Here is a 12,652-nt window from a genome sequence, read left to right as displayed (position 1 = left end):
GCAAACTGTTAGTGGTAATGGAATTGTGTGTGGTTGAGATCCATCTACGGCAGGTTTTTGGTACGTCAGTGCGACGCAGAGATCGTTCCCCTGGGACAAGCAGCTTGCCAGGACAGAGATAATGTGAGAAAGCAATAAAGAAAAATCAAATGAAGTTAGACCAGGGGCACACACTATGTGCATGTATATATGTGTTCTAGGTACAGCAAACGGTTTAAACAGAAACTGACAAAAGGCATGAAAAACATTTAGTAGTCACACAACCGCACACATCTGCAATCATATGTGCTCACACGCACACATTCACACTGAACTGAGTCATCATATGGTTAACAGGAGACACACTTGAGGAATGAAAAAGGCATGGAGGAGGGGGAACCGAGGAGCCCTAGTGGTGTTTGGCCCTGTTCCAAGGGGAGATATGACACCGACTCCACCGACACCTTACAGCTAGCACTAAATATACCCCTGTGCTAATAGTGTCCAGCATTCACAGAAACTTACAGAGAGTTGAGTGGCTGCTAATCTTAAATCTGACCAAGACCAGAACCAAACCTCTATTAGCGCCCATCGTTCAGATCCTCCCACCATTCAAAACCCAACACTGAGCGCAGTGAGATCACAGCCTCGCTGCTGCCCCACTGCTCTTCTGAGGACACATATACTGACTCTCGCCAAGATTTGCTCCCAGAAGGTCAAATGAGACTTCTATTTTGGGAGGCCTGGGAAATTGGAGGGATTTACATAATGTGCGTACGGTCACACTAGATTCACAGTGAACATCTAGCACGCCTCCAACAAAAAGACCACACTCACAAATAAAACCGGAATGAAAATCTCGATACTCACATCAAAGCCCTTCTGTGTTGCTGATGAAACCATGCCGTCCTGAATGAATGGGCTCTGATGATGCAGCTCTGCTGGATGAAGCTGTAGATTTAAGTGCAAAAAAAAAACAAAAAACCCCAACAACTTGTCTTATCTTGAGGCTTTTAATTTCCTGCTCCATTTCACTTTTTAAAACTATAAAAAGGCTCATTTTAAAAACACGCAGCGAGGTAGATCTGTTACTCACATAGTACTGTAGATATTTAAAATGCCATGTTGAGCATTGTGCCAAAGTATCATTAAAATCTGAAATTCCAAATATACAATTCAACAATTAGAAATCGCTGGAAGTAAATAATACAAAGCATTAAAAAAGGGCTTCAGTAATGGTCAGTGTTTTCCTGGGGAATAAAAAACTCTCACAGAAGCTCTTCATCTTCTCCCTCTGGATAAGAAGCAGCAGTTTTTTGGGGTTTTATTTTTGACACTCCTGGGAAAACCATTAACGTCCCAAAAGCAACACAGGACTAGAGCACAAACCTGATTTAAAACAATAAATAAACAAATAAATAACTTGATGTGCCAAAAAGTGCTAAAAAAAAATTTTTTTAAAAATTGAAATATTCGAAATACTGAAAACTCTGCTTTCACATAACAGCGTCTGACCTTTCTCTTCACTTCCCAATACAATGACGTGCAGGCCCGATCAAGAAGTTTAAAATAATGTATTACATCTACTGTGTTTTATCTTGGGGCATAAAAAGCGTGTGGAGATAACATTAGTTATTAGCAGTCTAGCTCTGAGATTAAAAAGTTGAAGCTTCACAATAGCTGCAATGCGAGCAGCTAATCAATGTGGGGGTGGGAAGAGCTGTTCCATTATAAAGTGTTTAAGAGGTCATTTAGAGCACAAATCTGGGCACCTCTAAACCTCTTCAGAGTCGAGGAATCAATAACATGTATGCAGGCTCTGCAACAAATAAGGGCACAGAATCGCACTCCTGCGGGTTTGGTTTCATATTTGGAGATGGGGTAATTAAAAAGGGCCTCAGTAGGAGTTAGTAGAGGGTGAAGCTTGTTCTCGCCCATAGCTAGCGGATTTGGCCCGTAATACTGGCATACCAATGCGAGAGGTACAAAAGGCTACTTGTGTGGTGGAAGCAAGGAGCTGAGGATGCAGCTGAATGTCCAAGTGCAATGAAATGGAGTTAGTCATCACTCTGTAATCTGGTGCGAAGACGAGCCAGGGGCAAAAGCTGTGTCTGCGTGACTTAGTCAGTCTGCTGGTTCTACCTCAATTTGATTTAGCCCTCACAATCGGTTATCCAAACACTGTTAAATATGACACTTGGGCAAGGAGCGTGTTCTCTCTGTCATGCCAATCATTGTGTGTCCACGAACGCACGCACACCACCAAAGAGCCTTAGCACATAACTACTTTTGAATTTGACCAAGATGGTTTAAAAAAAGACCACTAACACAATTCTATTCCTGCTTAGTTCAGACTTTTGGCACAGAGAGAAGCTGCGTTCTCACACGTATTTCAACAACCCTTCGGTTTGCCTCCTCCAACTTCACACCTAAACACACACAATACGTAAGGGAAATTAAACTACAGGACAATTGCAGGCTCTGTGTTTCACAAGCTCTGCATCTCGGTCTCTTTATCTGTGATATTTGTTCATTTGCTGCCAGTTCCTTTGTACCGTGCATTACGTTTAGCAGCTCCATCCAGCCGGCAGTGAGGCAGATGACAATTCTTCGTCCCACTATATCTGTGGTCAGTCCGGATTTGCCAGAACAGCCAAACAACTTGCTTGACAAAAGGGGTTAAAGTTTCTGATAAATGGCTTACAAAACCCACTGGAAGCCAGCCAGTCTGTCCGAAAGCAGTATGGAAATACTGAGGTCTGAGCACTGAGGTCTGTAATTTGTCCAAAGTGAAGGACATACTATTGCTCTCTTTAACCTTGCCTAAAACTTGGCTTTTAATGTCTTTTCTCCCTTTAGTAATTATCATGTTTTCCCCTGACTCCTCAAACAGACCAGAACAGTCTGGGGCATATTGCGTAAAACAGAAACTTGTTTTACATACACACTACTTCCTGAATGTAAGGAATTCATATTTTACCAATTAACTCATCAACAGTTTGAGATGATTACCTGTAAATAGCTAGGATGTTATTTTAGTAAATGTGTAATCCTTAAACTAAATAACTTCTACAATTTTCAAATTTCTGGCCTTTTCTGGGTGAATATATACAAGAATACATCCCCAAAAAGCTTACAGCAGAAGCTGCTTAAGTGTTTACTATTACTTCCTACAAAGGCTATAGCAGCAGTGTAATATGTTTTTCCCCACCCAGTGAGAGGAAGCCATGCTCGAAGGCCAAGGCTAGCTAGTCGTGCCGTTTGCACTGGCTCTGCTGCCCCAGTGTCACACTCAGGTTATGGATGATGTGGAGGCTCTACGACCGACAGGTAATAATTCACTCCCCAGAGGGACAAGGCCCAATACTGGACATGGGCAGCCATACAGGAAAATGGAGCACTCTTGCCTATTAAAAAGAAAGAAAGAAAAAAAAGCTCCTGCTGCCTTTTAATTTCTCCCCCTAGGTGTATCTGCCAGCTATTGGCAGCACTGTCACTACCACAATCAGTGTGAAATATGAGGGAAACATTACAAAGCACTACAAATATTAAGAAGTGTGGCATGTGCTAAAAACCTGCTCTTTTCAGAATGTATTTTAACTGTCTGTCACTAAAAAAGTGTTACAATAATGGGGCAAACAAGGTTCAAAAGTAAAATGCGTCAATCTGCAGCCTGATGGAAAAGACTAAAAAAAGAAGAAAAGAATCGAGCAAAAAGATACTGAATGGTAGATGGCTTAGATCAGTGCTCATAGCACCAAGCCTATTTCAGCAGTCATTACCCAAAGAGCCATTAGGAAGGCACAGTCATCCGCAACACACCGCCAGCGTAACATCATTTAGGGCAAAACTACACCAGCGGAAATTGGAAGTAAAATTACACCCCGGGCTATATGCATCATTACCCACACTTGCAAAGGACCTGGTGATGTGGAGCTTGGGAAAGGTGGAAGCAAGTTTACAGTTTAAAAGAACAGGATCGCTCACCCTTCATAAAACCTGACCATAAAGAACCTTCATTTTTGTTTATTACTGGAGTGCTTTAATAATACAGGAAATAGAAACATAAAAAATATAATGTTCAATTTCACCACTGTTTTCTAACTCAAGAGCTGACTGTTATTTCTTTATGAATGCATCAACAATTCTACAGTAATTATGTTTCTGAAAACCTTCACACGCACAGCATTTAACCTCTGCATGGATGGCCAGATTAAAAAAACAACAACAACAACAACAAAAAACAGTCTGGCTTTAAGCACAGGAGTAAACAAAACAGAGCACATAGGCATTAACAGAAATTTGAGCAGCTTTCTACCACTAATGTTCATGCTTATGCTGTGCAATACTGGGAATAGCTTATAGACGACAGGAACTGGACATGATTAAATAGCAGGTCTTCCCCAGTGTACCATCAGACTCTTGCAACTGATCCAGAATGCAGCTGCACGACTTGTTCTCAACCTTTCCAAGTTCTTTACGGCACAATGTCACGCCACTGCTACATTCCCTCCATTGACTTCTTACATCATTCCACATCAAATTCAAAGCATGGATGTGTGCCTACAAAGTCAGAAACAGTCCCCTACCTACATGAAGGCACTTACCACACCCCACTCTGCACCACGTTACCTTCCAGCTGGTGTGACCCACCATCTCTCAAGATACAAGGAAGACATGCCTCATGGCTGTTCTCTGTCCTGGCACCAAGGTGGTGGAAGGAACTTCTGCTGGCTGTCTGAATAGCTAAGTTCAAACGAAGACTAAACACCTTCTAACTAAGCACTAATTTAAAAATATATATATAATCAAACCGAACAACCTTGACTTGACTTTGTACTCTTTTCATTGCTTTACTAACTTCTCTCTAACGCTGTTTTTATCTTAATGAGTTTCTTAGACACTGACCTATTTTACTAGCTTGAGGACTTCTGTTAGCAATATATATTTGGATAAGAAGGTTGTAAATTTAAATAAAAAGAAAGCAAACAAGCTGTTTGTTTACTGTGGCCGTTTGGTTTCATTTCTTCATGACACTGCAATGACATCACTAGCTGATTTCTACTTCTACAGGCATGGAGTGTTGATGTCTGCGTAGGTGTCTGTCAGAATGAACATGAACCGACTGATTTATATTTCTACACAGTTCTATATTTATGTTTCTTCACAGGAACCTAAATCAACCCTTTCTTTTATTATATAAACAAGCCAATTAATTTCCTTATCTGATTTCATCTCGTGATAAATCACTCCCAAAGCTATTGTTATTTACGTTACCTCTGTTAATGTAATGGAAAATGTGAATTAGTGCATGTAATCGTTAAAATAATCAAAATGTGATGTCCTGTACAGATTATGAAAGGAAGATTTTTTTTTGTTCAAACGTTTGAATCTATTGAGTATGTTATTCATTCAGCCTCTTTCACTGTATGACGCATGTAACAGAAGAGAAATGATCTGAAAGATTAAATGCCATAATTTTACCATTACAGGGTCTACTCAGCATATTCTCTGCGTCAGGGAAAAAAAAAAATTGTAGTCTCCCCCCCCACCCCCCTTTTTAAATGGGCACTTATATTGCAATTATGGCTGATGCACACTTTGACCTGAAAAAGAGGAGGAAAAACATGTGCAAAAAAATAGCTTCGAGCTCAGCTATCAATTTATTAGCTTATTCACTTAATACTGTGACTTTAAGAAACGGCTTGGCTTACAGACTATTGTTGTGATTTAAACATAGAAAAGAAAAGAAAGAAAAGAAAAGAAATGAAACACTTCTCTGGATGGCTCTTTCTGCTGGTCTGACAGTCCACAACTGATAAACATCTAGAGCTAAACAACAGCAAGCAACGATAGCGCGTCATGTATGAATAACTGAACGCTTAATATATGACAGTGGGCTGGAGGGGGGAGAAAGGAAAAAACATTAAATAAACCCCATGCCAAAAATGACACTGACCCCCCCCTCCCCACACACACACACAGAGAGAGAGAGAGAGAGAGAGAGAGAGAGAGAGAGAGAGAGAGAGAGAGAACAGTGAGTGTTATTTGGCTCCATGTCTGCTCTTCAGTCAGAGACAAACTGCGTGACAGGGCTGACCAGGATGCGCAACAACGCTCCTACAGGATTAACAGCGTCCTCAAACTTGGCTCAGACAATCTGTTTATACCGATTATACCGTGAAACCATTCCGTAACATTCGACCAGAAGAGCCTAATGCTCACGTGACTGATAGCATAATCAAACTGCACTCAAAAATGCCTTCTGATCGCCTTCATCCACACAGTAATGCCCTCCAGCCAGCATCCTGTCCCCTCACCGCTGCAACTTCATCACCTCCGTTTCCTCGCAAAAACACTCTCATCTAAACAAACAAACACACACACACACACACACACACACACACACGCCTGTTTCCCATTAGATCTTCCCGAGCCGCTTTAATAAACACCGCACCGTGATGATCAGCTGCAAAACAATGGGCGCGTGGTAAATTCAGGGAGCGCAAAAACACACACATAAAAGATTCCAATTAAATCGAGTGTTTATGGAAAAGGAAAACAACGCCAGTTTCGAAGTAGAATCTCTCTCTCACACACACACTCTCTCTCACACACACACCTACACACCTACCAGCCTGCTGTGTTGATAAGAGCCAGACTGGTGGACGGAGCTCTGTGCAGGACTTTAAATTGCAGTGGTGAGTGCAAGACGGGCTTTGTGTCGCGCGCTGCAAAACACCCGAGCTCTGTGAAAGCGGTTCATACCCAATGCAGCAAACACTAGCTATTTACAAATATAACAACCCCCCCCCACACACACACACACACACACACACACACACACACAGGGATGCATTTCCGTTTCCCCGAGTTACTAATGGAAAAAAACTTCCGATAGTAGAATAAAAACAGGCCAATTACCTTGGTTTTTCCCGCTATGTACAAGCTGAAAAGCTGACTCCGTGCAGAAGAAACCGCAAAAAAACGAACACGTGATTTAAAAAGCAGAAAGGTGTAGATTAGAGTTTTCCCACGCGGGTTGTGTATTTTTTTCTTTTCTTCGGTTCAAACACACAACGCTAGTTAGTGTACACACACGCCTACAAAGCCAAGGCAGACTACTGCGCTCGAGAGACTCGACAATGTGGGCGTTTTCTATTTAAACCACGCCCACGACTATTGACTTACATGGCGTCTGTCCAATAGAAAGGGGAGAAAGTCTTTCATGTCGTTCAGTTTCAAAAAAAATTTCCCTTCAGCGCTCCAAACAATATAACAACAGTTTATGAACGTTGATTAAAATACATAAATACATTTTTTTTTAATCTACGTTTTGGTGTGGACACGTTAAAGCAGCATAAAAACGTACTATTTTGATATAGTGTTTAGTACAATTGATAGCTTTGTAGCCGTTGTAGGTGAAGGGAAATGAGAAGTAGGCTAATGTGAAACTGCCTGAGGTAAATAGTAATCTCCAAACAGGTATATATACCTGTACAGATCTTGAAACTATTTTAATAAAATCTGGGTTGAATAAAATGTTTCTGAGTCAGAGTGAATTGCAGTGATGGGCAGCACTGTGGAACTGCAAGTAGCATTGTAGCATTGCCACCTCATGTTCTAGAGATTTGCATGTTCTCCACATAGGTTTCCACTGGGTTTTGCAGTTTCATCCTTACCTCCCAAAAACCTGCCAGTAAAATTGGTTATTCTGAATTGCCCACCTCTTGTACTCTGGATTTCTGTAGTTACTGAAGGTAAAAAAAATAAATTGCAGTGGCTTTTTTAAAATGTTTAGTTAGTTTCTAATGAACCAGCCTTCCAGAGATAAATGCTTTTCCAATGGACAGTCCACATGTAGACTCAAATTCAGTCCAATACTGAGCTGAGCCATTGAGTTCTAAATCTATAAACCATTTTACATTCATAAAGCCTGCTGTTAGTCACGCTTCTTAAACTGTGACCTTTATAATCGACTAACTAAAACTTCTATCTACACAGGCAGTTGTGTAGATAGAAGTTCCCTGTCACAGGCTTATAAAATCAGCCACTGAAGAAGTACATTTACATATTATCATGTGCTGCAGCCTAATCACAAGCTCACTAAGTTGTGATTGAATATCCAGGATAAGGCTACTGCAATTTTCTCTGTAGGTCAGAGAAAATTCTAACCCAAGGACACAAGGTAGTGCAGTAAAGGCAGTAGACCATATACTTATATCAGACTTATTTTTTCCTCTTTTCTACAAAGTTGCAGAACAAAGTTACATACAATAAAAAAAATATAATAATGGTGGTGGTGAATTCGATCAGAAGAGCAAATACTGAGACATCACAGAGCATTCTGAGAAATGTCTTTTCTCAAAAACTCATTGTCAATTCAGAAAGAAATGTGCAATGTATGCAATGCTGAACTGTTATGTTTAAGGTCTTCACATACAGTATGCTTTATAGAAATTAGTCCACCCTGTTGTTTCTGCTTCATATTTTTCATGGTCAATAGAAGCACAGTGGGGTTTTAGAATTATTTCCCCAATAGATGTATCTGAGTAATTTTCTTTGGCAGCTTCACTTTTTCCTGTGAGCCCAAATTTTGTGGTGAAGAGAAAGTGCTCCAAATGATTCCACAGCAGGCTTTGCTTGTGATACTCAAAATCAGTTCAGTTCACAATTTTGGCACTTCAGTCACTAACAGCTTCAGTTTCAGATGATCATTTTTACTTCTTCTAACATCACTCGCAGTAACCGGTAACTTCCAGTGACAGCTATATTGTGTTCTCTGAAAATCCTTCACATATATAAGGGGCATCTGCTTTATCTGCTTCAAAATGGTGTTGAATTAAAAATGTGTCTGTCTGAATTAAAACTATGCATTCAGCTACACAACACAGCAGAGAAGGATCATAGTAATACTTGTGTGAAAAGTATGTAAATGCTCCATAAAGACAATGAATATGACTTGTAGTTGTTGTTCACTCAGAGATACTCTCTCTCTCTCACACACACACACACACACACACACACACACACACACACACACACACACACACACACACACACACAAACGATAACAATAACCGCATTCATACACTGTCCATTTTCAGGAAATAGATAGAAATAGCTAGAGGTTTCTGTCACCTGAGGCCTCATTACTGGGGAAATTATCCAGTGGCTCGAACCCATATACACACCCAGAGGACATTATTTAAAGAATATGTTAAAGAATAAGAAATTTAAAGAATAAGATATTTCAGGCAATAAAGTCCTAGTTCTAACCATAGATATGCAGAGTATGCATGAAATTTGTGGGCTAAACAAAATAGTTGTACCGCAAGTTAAAACTGTGTATACTAGAATCGTAGAACTGCTATTTTTGACAAAATAAGATCTTGTATATTCAGTGTACAGTATATTATTAAATTCTAGATAACCAATAAACTAATGTTTTAAATTCTTGAAGAATTTACTAATCTAAATTCAGGCAATGTGTCAGAACCATATCACACAGACTTAGACATAAGTTCTATTATTTGTTAAATATTTCTCATGAGAAAGGAATCATGGACTGTATCACTGAATAAAATTTGCATTAACATGTACATTTATTCATTTAGCAGACGCTTTTATCCAAAGCGACTTACTTATGTTTCTGTAAAGCTGCTTTGAGACAATGTCCATTGTTAAATGCACTATACAAATAAAAATTGAATTGAATTGACAGTTGAACTTACAAATGAGGAAATACAAGCAAAGCCATATATCAAGCGGAGAACAATACAAGTGCTACCATACACGATTTATAATTGAGTTCTAGAGAAGCAAAGTGCGCAGAGTAGAGGTGTAAGAGCCAGAGTAAGTGTTTTTGTTTTGTTTGTTTTTGTTTTTTAAATAATGTGGGGGTTGGCATTTTATGGATTAGTTAAGTGTTCACGGAAGAGGTGGGTCTTTAGCTGTTTTTTGAAGATAGTGAGAGATTCTGCAGTCCGGATTGAGGTTGGAAGTTCATTCCACCATTGAGGGACAGTTAGTGTGAAGGTTCTGGAAAGGGACCTTGAGCCACGCTGAGTAGGTACTACTAAGCGTCGGTCATTAATCGATCACAGATTGCGTGAGGGAACGTAAGCTTTCAGGAGAGAGTTGAGGTAAGAGGGTGTTGTTACAGACAAGGTCTTGTATGTGAGCATCAAGACCTTGAATTTGATGCAGGCGGCTACAGAAAGCCAGTGAAGGGAGATGAAGAGGGGTGTGACATGGGTTGTCTTGGGCTGGTTGAAGACGAGGCGTGCTGCTGCATTCTGAATCATTTGAAGGGATTTGATGGAGCTGGCTGGGAGGCCCGAGAGTAGTGAGTTGCAGTAGTCCAGTTTTGAGATTATAAGAGCCTGGACTAGTAGCTGGGTAGCCTGTTCAGTGAGATAGGGTCTGATTTTCTTGATGTTATACAGAACGAACCTATAAGATCGTGCAGTCGTTGAAATGTAGTCTGTGAAGGTCAACCTGTCTTCAAAATTTAAGATCCCTTGTTTTTTTATGTTATTGTTGTTTTTTGATAGGTTTGTTCAAAACAATTATAGTTCATCTTAGTGTTGGTTCACAAAGGCCAAGTTAGTTAATATCTCACTGGTACATTATGCCTGTTTCTTCAGTCTTCCAATAGTTTTCTTATATGACTGAATATGAACTACTTTCCATGCAAGTCTCTCATGGGCCATTAAAGAGAAGCATCTCAGAAATCTTTCAGCACTCTGTCAGTGTAGAATGAGCCATTATGCTTTTCCCATTTGTCTCTAGGACATCCTGAAAATTAAATGCTTATGGCAATCTTCCTTTTTCTCCTAAGCAGGGACAGAATCAGTGATCCTCAACTAATGCACTGAAATATCCTATATTTCTCTGGAAATAACAAACTCAAAGTAAAATTGTAATTTACAGGTAATAAATAATGTTGAAAGGTCAAAATGTGTTATATTATTATACCCAAATATCACAGTTCACTGAGCTTCTGTTAGGATTGGAAAAAATCAGTATGTGAGTGTGTGAGTTTGAGTGAAACAAGATGAGTGAGTAAGTGCAGGACCATAGATTTCATTTCACACTGCTCCTAGCACTACTGTATGACTTAAATTTTCTACTTTATACAGATAGTCAGATCCTTGGGAAAGATGGGTAAAAAAAGGTTCTGAAAAATCTCTTTGTGTTTAATTAGCTTAGTCTCACCCTTGAGAACGCTAACCTTTCATTGAAATAAATCTATATATACAGACTGCCCACTATATTAGGAACAATTTTACTCCTACTCATTCATGCTTAATGATCCAATCAGCCAATCATTTGGCAGCAGCATACAATCAAGCCGAAACAGGTCAAGATGCCCACAAGCACCATAATCTCATTTATGCTGACCATGGCATGGATGTTGGTTCCAGGTGGCTAATTTGAGAATTTTTGCTGATCTCCTCTTTCATGTACAACAGACTAGAGTTTACTCAGAGCGGTGCAAACAACAACAACAACAAAACATCCATTGAACAGCAGCTTTGTGTTGACAATGCCTTATTGATGAGAGTGGTGAGAGGAGAATTGCCAGACTGGTTTATGCTGACGTAAACCACAACGTGGGTGAGGTGGGAATACACCCATTAGCAGGACGTCAATCCATCGCAGGGCACCAACACATACACACACATGCAAAACTCCACATAGACATTAACCTGAGCCATTTATTGAACCAGGCCAGTTTCAGTAATAACTTAAACACCATTGAACTGACTACACCATCTCTGGGAAATTTGAAAGTTGTTTTCAACATTGTTCAACAGTAGGCGTTGTGACTGGGCTTAATGTTGTGCAGGAACAAGCAAGTTTAGCTAGTTAACACAGAAGCAACCTATTCCCACAATGAACATACAGGTGGGCAAAGATTGGTCAAACTTTAAAAGTACTTAAAAAATAATATTAATTATTTGGAGACATAACATTGGATTTCTTCAGTTCATTACTACTATTAGCTAATGATGTTAAATTCTCCATAAAATGTAGGCTAATATGCTAGCTATGACATTTTTGTAACTTGCTAGTTGGTAACTTGCTTCTTGCTTGTTGGTGCGTTTTTTTCATGGATGAGGGTATATAGAGGGTACATGGAAATAGGGGCAGGCACATTATGTCATTTTACCCTATGGAATAGTATTTTGCCCCACCCTAAATTGCCTCCCCAATAAAATCATTGGGTGACATGGGGAAGGAGATGTAAATGAATACAAGTGGGACTGATTCATTATATATACATTTTAGCTTCGTTTGGTTTAGTAAATGGTTAAGTCATTGATAGATCTATTATCTACAAAAAGAGAAACATTTCAGGGAGTTGGTACATGTCATATATCAAGGAGGTAACTCTGGACTTCAGTTCCCATCAGCCACTGCACTGTACTACAATATGTCACATGACCACCTGCACCTGAATCTGTTAATGAGCACACTTATACATAGCCATTGTTTGCACTGCTTCTCTGTCTTACGTTTGTCTTCGACTACTGTTGTCCATGTTACCATGTGTTGGTCCTGTTAGTTTATGTTTAGTCCTTGCCACAGTGTTTTGCATTAGTCATAGTATCTTTTGTGTTTTGTTGGTTTATTTAACAATAATAAAAACGTTTAAAATCTGCGA

The 12,652-nt window shown here is 39.7% G+C and overlaps 1 protein-coding gene across 7 annotated transcripts in view; it reads right to left on the bottom strand.

Moving 5' to 3' along the window:
* sema6e (sema domain, transmembrane domain (TM), and cytoplasmic domain, (semaphorin) 6E) overlaps positions 1-7,127 on the bottom strand; it is a 147,078-nt gene extending 139,951 nt beyond the window's left edge. For 5 of the 7 annotated variants that reach the window (XM_017473044.3, XM_017473091.3, XM_017473100.3 and 2 more), the window contains exon 1: positions 6,904-7,127. The gene's annotated coding sequence lies outside the window, so the exon portion shown is untranslated. Of the gene's footprint in view, positions 1-849; positions 931-6,613; positions 6,760-6,903 lie in introns of those variants that run through there. The other 2 variants (XM_017473054.3, XM_017473062.3) reach the window with 2 other exon arrangements.
* Between the last annotated feature and the right edge of the window lie 5,525 nt (positions 7,128-12,652).

This window comes from Ictalurus punctatus, chromosome 1 (assembly GCF_001660625.3).
Source record: "Ictalurus punctatus breed USDA103 chromosome 1, Coco_2.0, whole genome shotgun sequence".
NCBI lineage: Eukaryota > Metazoa > Chordata > Actinopteri > Siluriformes > Ictaluridae > Ictalurus > Ictalurus punctatus.
Note: the sequence above shows the minus strand (reverse complement) of the source record. Positions and strands in the feature narration are given on the sequence as shown.